Consider the following 11789-nt stretch of genomic DNA (forward strand, 5'->3'; position numbering starts at 1 on the left):
AATATATACATATATAGATATGCATGCATATCTCTATAAATATATAAAGTTTGTATAAGAAATAGATTGCTTAAAAAGGGCACCTACATTCCTTTCTTATTTAGATGAAATTCAGTATAGGTGTGATTGTCAATAATTTGGGGTTATTTGAGATGTTTGGGGATATTATTAATAGCTTATATTCTTTTATTTGAGGAATTGATTACAAACTTTTCTAACATAATGGTTTTCTGTTTATACCACTTGCTAAATTAAGGGCTGAAAAATCATTTTCTTTGCCACATAAAATTTAAATTCTTTCCATGTATCTGGATTAAACAAATAACTCCCACCTAGTTTTCAATTCTGTATGTATGTATGTGCATATATATATATATATATTTTTTTTTTTTGCAAGAGGCATTTTTATTGGCTGAAGTAGAGGAAGGAAATAAAGAGGAATAATTGCCTTCTTTATTTGTGTGACCTTACACGGGTCACTTGGCCTCTTGTATCACTGTATTCTTATCTATTAAATGGAGAGAATAATAGCTATTCCTCAGAGTCTTCAGGAAGTAAGTATTTGATACTATCCAGAGATATGAGAAATCTGTATGAGAAAATGAAAAGCTTTGAAAACTGTAATGTACTGTACAAATAACAGGTGTTATTGTGATTATTATGTGAATCATAAAACTAAAAGTGGATCAATATCATCTATATCTCAAAACTTGAATCATCTTCTGGATTTCTCTACCTCCTTTCCAAGTACCTCCAGGAACCTCTGCTCAGAGGCCAACTCCCCTGATTGGTGACTTCCTACCCAGGACCACTAATTCTTGAGGGGCCCTGATGTGACTAGACTTACTCTCTGGACTTCTCATCTCCTACCTGGCAATCTTCCCCCACCCAGAATACTATTCTCCTCACCCCTAGCTCTCCTGACATCTTTTATGTGTTGTATTTCTCCATTAGAATTAAACTACCTTGAGGATAGGGACTGTCTTATTTTGTTATATTTATATTCTTAGTCATTTTCAGTCATGTCTGACTCTTCATGACCTCATTTGGGATTTTCTTGGCAAAGATACTGGAGTGGTTTGCTGTTTCCTTTTCCAGCTCCTTTTACAAATGAGGAACTGAGGCAAACAGGGTTAAGTGACTTGCTTAGGGTCACACAGCTAATAAGAGTCTGAGTTCAGAGTTGAACTCAGGAAGATGAGCCTGCCCAATTCAAGGATTGGTATTCTATCCGCTTTACTATCTAGCTGCCCGGCTAGGAGAAAGTCAAATTAGTCAACACATTCATAAATAGGTTTATAATGACACTTATCTACTTCACAGGGGGGCTGTGAAGCCTAATGAATTTGTTTGCTAAGTGCTTTGATGCTCTCAGATGAAAGGACACACACATACACACACAGGGAGAGTAAGTGCAATGATTTTCTCTTCCAGGGAGACTTTGATTGCGCACTCTGGCTTCACATGCCTAGGAGACTGGGCTTTGTCTACTGAGCAGCCCAACATCAGTGCTTGCTCAATTATTTAAAAATTGCTCAGCACTCCTATGATCTAATGAGATTTATGTTTGGGGTTGGTTCATTGACTCAAGACATATCTTTTAAAACATACCCCAAAGAGTGTCACAATATGCTGTTCATCACCCAGAAGAACAATCCTGGAACAAATCAGTTGCTTTCCTGAATTCTTTTTTCCCCCTCCCCCAAAGATCAAATTCAAATAGTATTTTATGCTCCCTTTCACTAAATTAACAATGGCACAGAAAAGGTAATTCAATCAGCGTCAAGACACCTTTTTATATTATGACAAACCTGTGCACCTTCAGGGTGCTCATCTGCCATGGAATGGATTTCAGATGTCAATCAGATGTGTAAATACTCGTCAGTTCCTGTGTGGTGCCTGCAAAGTAGTATTTATGGCAAAGGGTAAGTAAGCACTATCAAAAGAAACAAGGCTCAGTGTCTCTGTGCTCCTCCTCTGAGAGAAGAATTTTAAACTAGACATCTGCCTGAGAAAACAGTCACCTAATCACGGCCTGACATTCAATTTGGCCTGTTTGTTCTGTCTTCATCCCTTAACCTTTAGAAAGTGGTCTTTTTTTTCCTAGACAAACTTTAAGACAACAAAGACCACCTTTCTTACTGGAATTCTGACATGAAGAAGCAGGCTGTTTCTATGGGGTGGGAGAATCCATTAAGAAACCAAACTCTGGATGTAGTTAATGACATGGATGCCCAAATAATGGAGGCAATTGCTTCTAACGACCTATGAAATTTTGTTTGTCTACCAACACATCTTTCACAGCAAGAGGAAGAAAGCAATGATGAGTTGATTGGGGAATGGTCAAACAAATTGTGGTATGTGAATATAATGGGATATTAATGTGCTGTAAGAAGTGATCTATGTGACAAATACAGAGAAAGATGGGAAGATCTGCAAACACAGATCTGCAGACTGAAGTAAGTAGAGCCAAGAAAATGATATACACCATGACTATAAAAATGCAGATGGAGAGAACCATACACCCCCCACAAAAGAGTAAATGTTAGAAAATTATAAACATTAAGCAAGATCCTAATGACAATATGAGAGATACCCCCAATCCACCTTTCATCAAGGCGTTATACACTGCATGAGTTTTTGGGCTTTTTTTCAACTAAATCACTTGTGATGATTTTTTAAATCCTTTTTTGTCTTAAAAAATACTATTTTATATATGGGATGCCTCTCTGGGATAGGGGTGCATGGAAAGATACTGGGGATAACTAATATGATGTAAAAAACAAAAGACATTATTTTAAAAAAGAAAACAGTGATGAGATCTGACTCCCCCCACCCCCATCTCTATGGAGAGGAATTAGATTGTTGTGCATGCAAATTGGCCATAGAAGAATTCCTGTCCTAAATTTCTTCAGAAATTTTTTTTTAATTTGATGCTCCTAAAAAGCCATCACTATCAAATCACTTTCCACCAAAAACAAAAACTAAACTAAACAGAAAAAACAAAACTCAAACCCTTTCCTTGTAACAAAGTACAGTTAAGCAAAACAAATATTGTTCATGTGTATGTGACAAGCACATAGTTCATTCCATACCTGGAATCCATCATGAAGAGGAAGGAAGTGTTTCCTAATTGGTCAGTTTTTCCCCCATCAGAATGTAAGCATCTTGAAGGCAGGGACTATTTCTGCTGCATTCTGGATTTCTTCTACTATGCCACGTCTAGATCTTGAAGCCTTGATGTAGGTCTGGAATTCACATGTTGGAATTATGCTCTACTTCGGGGATTTCTCCCTCTAATTGGATGACTTCTAGAACCTCAATTTAAAGAGAATGCCCAGGTCAGTCATGTCTCATTCCTTGGTGGGCTGCCCTCAGGACTTTCTCTACCATACCATACTGTTCCCTTCCTCCTTTTTTTTTTTTTAGCTTCCCCCCCCCCCATTAGAATGTATGCTTTTGAGGGTAGGGACGGGGATTGTCTTTCTTTCTACTTTTATATATATATTGCCAGCTCTTAGCTTAGTGTGCTGCTTGGAACATGGTGCTTGACAAATAAGTGTTAATTGTTTGACTATTTCCTCAGTGCTCATCACAAGACATTGCCCACACAAAGAACTTAATAAATTATTTTCATTCATTCTTTAGTTCTCTGGAGTCAAGAGTAATCACTGTATCTCATGCCTTATACTACTGTTTTATATTATTGTATAACAATATTATTGTTGTTATTGGTTCTTCTTAATTTTCTCTGTTTTAGTTCATGCAGGTCTTCCCAAATTTCTCTGGAGCCTTCATATTTTGTTGTCATTTTTTAATGGTATAATAATTGAGCTCAATTAAACTTGGATTAATCATCTACTTTATGTACCACATTGAATAATATTTCATTATGTTCACATGCCACAGTTTGTTCAGAAATTCCCAAATTGATCGGTATGTACTTTATTTCCAGTTGGTTTTTTCCCCCCACATCAAAGAAGGCTGCTATAAATATCTTGGAATTGATGGAACTTTTTCCACCATCTTTGACCTTTTCAGGGTGTATACCTAATACCAGTATTGCTGGTCAAAGGGGAAGGGGCCATTCACTTTTCTATCATAGTTTCAAACTGTTTTGTAAAATAGACTTATTCATTTATAGCTCCACCAATAGCGTAAATAATAGGATCATGAAAACTATTTTCATGTTTTATCATCTTTGCCAATTTGATGCAAGTTGTCTATTTAGTCTTTTGTGATCACCTTTATTTCTCACTTGGTTATTAATTTTACCCCAAAATGTATATCTGAAAGCTACATCCTTCTCTCTTCCCCTAGGTTTTAAAATTATCTGAACATTAGGATACTTCTCCATTAAAGCTTAGCTTTAGTCTCTAGTCTATACCTAATTTTTGCCAAATTGCTTTCTAGGTTTCCTGGTATTTCCTGTTGAATGGATAGTACTTCCCTCCATCATTTGCAAATCTGTCTTTTTGAGTTACTAAATTTCTCCAATTCCATTCTCAGGCATGGGTCTTTAGTACAAAGACCATTATCCAAGGTCTAAGGCTGATGGTATAATCATAATTAATTTTGGGGAATTCTGAGACAATAAATAAAATGGGAATGACTTCTTGCTGTGAATTTCAAAAATATCATAGACCCACTCTAAATCTACTCTGTTTCTTAAAGCTGGAGCATGCAGGTTAGCTTCCTAAATCATGTTCAAATTAATCTTAAAAGAGGAGCAGTGGGAAATTCCAGGGCACATTTATAGTAATTATTTTTTGTTTATCCCTGCTAACAGGGCTGCAATCATGGCTTTAAATTTTGACTTTAGGAATGGCTATGTAGGTTAGTGGATAGAGTGTTGGTCTTAGAATGAGGAAAACTTGAGTTTATATCCTATATCAGATACTTATGAACTGTGTGACCCTGGGCAAGTCACTTTAGCCTTTGTGTTCCTCTGTTTCCACATTCATAAAATGAGTGGGTTGGATCAGTTAGCATAAGTGCCTTTATATATCTTTCTCTATGATCTATTAGAATCTCTGTGTGCTGTAGGCAACTAACTCTCTGGGATTTAGCTACTTAGACAGTGACTGGTTGCATCTGGTTCCTATCTCAGAACTTCCCTTTGCTGACTAAATATATCCTCCTTTATACAACCCCTTTTAGGAGATTAATAATTTCAAGCTTGATTTTCTTGCATGTGCTATTGTTGTCCGACTCTCTGTGACCCCATTTGGGTTTTTTTTTGGCAAGGATTCTGGAGTGGTTTGCCATTTCTTTCTCTAGATCATTTTACAGATGGGGAAACCAAAGCAAACAAGGTGAAGTGACTTGTCCTGGGTCACACAGCTATCTTGCATATATATGTTAAAAATGTGTGAAGTTTGAATGTAAGAACAACTCCTTAGGGATTAAGACTTGTGTCTGAACCTCACAAAGATACTCTCACAGAAATATCGTGGGGTTAATGAATAAAGAATTGGTTCTGGAGCCAGTAAAAACTGGGTTAAAATTCTGCCTCTGAAGCATATTGGCTGTGTGAGCTAGGACAAGCTACTTAATCTATCAGTGCTCTATGGAACCTTCTACGGTGACAAAGGTGAAGAGAAGGTAACTTACCTGAACTGGTAGAGGGACTTTCCTATATCAATGAAATAGGTCTTACACCTTATCCCTATCATAAGATGCCATACCTATCTTGCAAACATTTTTCTGTAAGAAATGGATGATTCTTTGAAATATTTAGTTCCAACTCAAGCAATAAGTGTTTTCCTTTTTTTTTTGTTTTTTGACTTTTTTTTCTTGAGGGGGGAAGGCAGGGCAATTGGGGTTAAGTGACTTGCCCAAGGTCACAGAGCTACTAAATGTTAAGTGTCGGAGAACAGATTTGAACTCAGGTCCTCCTGACTCCAGGGCTGGTGCTCTTTTCACTGAGCCACCTAGCTGCCCCCAATAAGTGTTTTTCTTCAAGATGATTCTGGATTGAGGATAACTTTGATAGTAATGATGTAGTCCATCTGTCATTAAAAATGCTGTCTTGAGAAGTGCATTATTATAGCATAATCATGTAGAAGGGCAGTGGGGAAGAAGGGAGAGAATGTATGGTAGGCAGGGAGGACAGTTGAAGTCTCCATATTAGAGGGTTGAATTTCTAAGCTTAAAAGAGCTATGCAGTATTTGCTGTCTATTTAGCTTGTAAACAATAAAATACCTCAAAATTCCCTTGGAAATAATTGGATTATCAATCCTTCCTAACTCATTTTAGTTTCTCATATGCCCCTTAGAAAACAATAAAGAATGCAAAGGATATGCATCTCAATTCTCATTATGTTTCTTTCCCCATGTCCTTACATGTTTTTCTTTGGAGGGGGAAACTTTAAAGGGTAGTAGGGAAAATAAATAGACTAGAAAAAAATTTGCCAAAGGAGCAAGCAAGCTTTGAATTTAAACTCAATTAAATCATATATATTTTGCTGCTCCCATCTCTTTTGTTCTCCCTTAAAAAAATCCTCTGTTAATTTAGGATGTTTTTCCCCCATATACTTAAGACAACCCCCCCACCTTGGCGGGGGGTGGAGCTTTTACATAAGTTCCTTTAAAAAAAATTAACAATCAATAAACCACTTTCATACCTAACTTTAAAAGCATACTGGAGCTCTTCTGTTTAGATTAGTACGAATCATAAAATTTTAGACTATTGGTTACTAATTTTTCATGTGTAACATTTGCCATTACCTTAGTGGGCAAAATTAACGAACTGATACAATTAGAGTTTTCAGAACAAAATATTTATGGTTGAATACAAATCATATAAAAGTAAATTACATTAACATGTAAAGCATATCCAGTCTCCTCCAACCTTGAAAATATTTGAACAACTCTGGGAGAATGCTTTTTGAATCATTTGAACTTTATAATCAAAATCAAAGCTGAATTGTATTTGATAAATCTATATTTATCTGTCTTCCATATTAAATGGAAAAGCAAAAAATCTAGATGATATAGAGACTATGAAAGAGAAGAAAGGCCTTAGAAACCCCAGATCAACTTGCCAATAGAAAGGCATTGTCTGATATGAGTGAAACTTCTCAAATTCTAAGATCCATGCTAGTTATTCATGTGGGGATTTCTCACTTAGAACTATTTCTGGTAAGAACTGTTGGATACAACCAAAGTTTGGTTGATATATTTCATACAGAACAGGGGTTCTTAATCTGAAAGCTATAGACCTGTAAGGATTCTGGGCATAGATTTCAGGGGGTCTGAGAACTTGTTTGGGGAAAAAAACATGACATCTTTATTTTTAATAAACTCCTTCAATTATGAATGCAGACAATAATATGTAGGGGTCTATAGGTCATGCCAAGACCACCCAGAGGGTCCAGGACACAGAAAAGATTAAGAACCATTTTTCTTTTGCAGACATGGCTATTGATAATAGCATTTTTTTTTTGCTTCCCTTGTACTTCGAGTTTTTAGCACACTTGTAGCAATATCTTTATTTCAACATGTTATTTCCTTAAGATAAAGTTTTATGTAGTTATTTATAACATCATAATGCTTAGTAAATATTTTGAGAATAAAACTAAAAAAATCAGTTGCTGAGAAAAATGAGTAGACATAACCTCAAAAATGAGAATATAATTTTAACAACCCACCTAAACTAGAAAGAAGTATCACATAAAAAGTGGACTCTACTCAGTATTACAAACAAGCATTTTTATGTGTTAACAAGACAAACTACATATTAAACTTATTTATTCCTTATTATATGGACAGAAAAATCTGTTCTATTAAAACTATGCATAGGGTGAAAATCCATGAAAAAAATCTTCTCTTCCAAGGAGGAATTTTCCAAAAAGTTAAAGGTATTACATTACTGTTTGTTAAAGCAAAAATCTGAAAAGCAAGTATTTATTTAGTGAAGGAATGTGTGTAGATAAAACACTTGGGAATTGTCTTTCTCACCCTAATTTTCTCTTAAGTTTCTACACTTTTGTTGCTTTTAAGATAGCCTCTTCTAAATTCTATTCTATTCTGTTACATTCAATCAAGTTGTGAAAAGCTCTCCTGAGTTGTTAAATTATTATTTAAGCCTTGAATTGTTATTTTAACTTTTTATGTATGTCATTTTTTTTTATTTTTAAAGAGAGGCAGTGGTATGGTACATAAAGAACTGGCCTTGTGATTAGGAAGAACTGGGTTTGAGTCTGACATATGTTGGTTATGTGACCCTGGGCAAGTCATTTAACCACTCAGGGCTCAAGGAAATATAAGACTACATGTTATTGAGAAAGTGCTGGCTGGTGTTGGTATAAGGAATTTTTCCTCATCTGGGAATTCCCTAAATCAATGACATTACAAATCTAGGCCCACTTCCTAGTATTTTCTTTTTCTAAATTAGATTAAAAAGGGGGCGGCTAGGTGGCACAGTGAGGAGAGCCTGCCCTGGAGTCAGGAGGACCTGAGTTCAAATACGACTTCAAACACTTAACACACACACACAAAACTAGCTGTGAGACCTTGGGCAAGTCACTTAACCCCAATGCCCTCCAAAAAGCAAAAAAAAAAAAATAGATTAAAAATTCTATGAGGATACAAACCATGTTATCATACTTTATATCTTGATAATCTCTATCATAATACTGTGAATGTAGTATATGCTCAATACATTATATGTGGAGGGAAGGAAAAGAGGAAAGAAAATACAGTATGCCTTCCCATAATTTTCAGTTTTCCTTGGATACTGAGTTGATAATCAGTTTCTATGTGGGGACTTTCATAGACAATCCTGGGAAACCTTCAGGGCAAATAAGAAATGTGGAACTTCGAGTTTCCTTCATGTCTCCAGCTGAATGATTCTCCCTTAACTATGGTGAAATATGTCAACTGCCTTTGGCATTTTCAAATAATCATATATTATGAGTTAATGACTTTGAAGAAACTGGGCAGATAGTTCATGGAAAGTGTCATCTCAGGGGTTGGATCCTTCTGGCAAATGACCAAAGAAAGCATCTTTTTTAGATACTGAAGTTGCATTTATCACCTCTCTGACGACCTCTCTTTCTATCAACCCATCTACTGGAAAGTATAGCTCTCAAAGTTCTGTTTGTCAGAGGCATAGGTTAGTGAATAGGTAGACCATTGGCCTTGGAGTTAAGAAACCTGCCATAGCCACCCCCAGACTTTGTTTCCATATCTTTAAATTGGAGTTAATCTATGCATAACCTATTTCAGAGGGTAGTAGTGAGAAAACTCCTTTGAAAACTTTCGACTATTACACAGTTGAGAGTTATTACTCATAGTTCGCTATCTGCTAAGCATACTACATACGGCCAAAATTTATCAAATTGGAAATTTAACAGACAACTTGGGGGGAAGGGGTAGTCAGGAGAAAGGAGTGGTTCCTGAGTGGGAAAAATAAAGAAAAGCTTTGTCAGGTAGGAAAAACACCCCTATCAAATATAAAAGTCAATTTTTTTTAAGGTAGAAAGATCCATAGTGACCATGTATATTACAATTTTCTCATTTTATACTCAGGGAACTGAACCGTAGAGAAGAAGTGGCTTGCCCAAATATTCCTGCTACTCTAGTTTCATTTATACGTGTATGATGCAAGGACAAAGATTCCACGCTCATTGTAAGATGTCGTTTTAACTTATGTTTTTTTTGGTTTGTTTTGTTTTTTTTAAGAGAGTTAGTGGCATGGTAGATAAAGAGCTGGCTTTGGGGTGAGGAAGTGCTGGGTTTGAGTTTGACATATGTTGACTATGTGACCCTGGACAAGTCATTTATCTGTAGTTTTCTTTAGATCACAGCCTAAATGCCTATCTTTCCTTATTTCCCTAGCACTAGCACTCATTCTCGCCTGAAATGACTTTGTGTATAATTTTTATTTATTTACCTGTAGGCAGATAAGTTGTTCCCTCAGCAGAAATGCAAGCTTTTCTGGGGTAGGGATTGTCTCCCTTTTTATTCTTTTTTCATCCCCAGACAGGGGTGGGGAATCTGTGGCCTTGAGGCCCCATGTAACCCTTCTGGGTCCTTGGGTGCAGCCTTTAGGCTGAGTCCAAGCTTTACAGAACAAATTCTTTTATTAAGAGGATTGTTCTGTGAAGTTGGATTCAGTCAAATAGCCACACTTGAGGGTGTAGAGGGGGCCATATGTGGCCTCAAGGCTGCAGGTTCCCCACCTCTTGCAGTATAATGCCTTAGACAAAGGAGTGACTTACCAAATGTCTGTTGAATTATTGAATATAATCCTATTATGAATGTTTATCTTGGAATTTATTAAATAAACACACATTTTCAAAGTAGATATTAGTCAAGCCTTTATTAGATCAGAAGTATTAAATTTTTCCATTAAAGAATAACTTTTAGTAAAGAAGACAATGTTTGTATCTTTGCTTCCAAGAGCACATACCCATCTTTCTGTGAGGGAAATTGGTCCTGGTGATTTGCTTAGGTCACTTTAAGAAGAACAGGGTAGTGCTTGTCTCTAGGTCCTTGAAAACCCTTTCCCTTCATAGAATCAACCAAGTGCCCTTGGCTATGGACATCATACATTTGGTCCGAAAGGTGTTCCAACTAAAACCTAAGGAATATATAAAGCCTGCTACTATGACAAACTAAATTACTACGGTAGAATTCATCTGTTTCTAGTGCATATAAAAATTACAAAGGTTTTTTTTTTAATAAGAAAAAAACCATTGAGAAATACTGCTATTCAAAGAGGCTTCCAGGGAATTAATGACTGGTTTAGGTTAATGGTCATTGGCTTCACATTCAGCCCTCAATTAAACCCAGATCTTGAATTATCACTTAATTGACTTTATTTCATTCCATGTTAGCATCTCAAAGTGGCCTTCATGTAAAAAAAAATTGCCCTGACATAGTAATGTCATTTTTTTTCCCCTTGGGAAGTAAGGCCATTTTTTTTTGCAGCCCAGTAGTATCACTATAGGGCAACCAGGCAGTGCAATGGATAGAGTGCCAAAACTGGGGTCAGGAAGACTTGAGTTCAAATCCGACCTCAGACACTTCCTAGCTGTGTGACCCTGGGCAAGTAACCCCGTTTGCCTCAGTTTCCTCAGCTGTAAAATTAGCTGTAGAAGGAAATGGCAAACCATTTCAGTATCTTTGCCAAGAAAACCCCAGATGGGGTCATGAAGAGTCAAACACGACTAATATGACTAAACAATAAATGTATCACCTTGTCCTTGAGGTGATATTCATTTTTGCTTGGACATCATTCTGTAGCTTCCATACATTTGTATTAAAGATAAATGGTAATTCAATAGGAGCCCAAATGATCAGGGACGGGGGAAACATTATGGAAAAACTCGAACGGACTGTTGTACTGATTATAATTAAATTCCCATATAATGACAATGAGACAGTATGCTGCAGTGAATGGATAGATAGTTGGCATCAGAGTCAAGAAAAGTTGGGTTCAAGTCTTGCCTCTGACACATACTAGCTGTGTGACCTTGAGTAACTCCTTCACTTCCAAGGATTTCAGGCAGCTCTGCAGGCCCGTAGGACCTAGTGGAGATAGTGTTCTGCACTGGTAGAGGAGTTTTCATACCAGGAATTCATCACACAGATGAAAACACAGGGGACCTCAAAGACCATCTAATCAACCTCTTCACTTTACAGAAGAGGAAACTAAGGTCAGACCAAAAACATGAAACAGTAATTTTAAAAAGTCCACCACTATGTATTTTAGTCTAAGGCACAGAGAGCTAAGGACATAACCCTAATAAACGTTTTGAGAATCATAAATTATTGTTAAG

The sequence above is a fragment of the Petaurus breviceps genome, unplaced genomic scaffold, assembly GCF_028583685.1.
Source record: "Petaurus breviceps papuanus isolate PSGF00001 unplaced genomic scaffold, PetGlider_PUasm1.0 37, whole genome shotgun sequence".
NCBI classification, from domain to species: domain Eukaryota; kingdom Metazoa; phylum Chordata; class Mammalia; order Diprotodontia; family Petauridae; genus Petaurus; species Petaurus breviceps.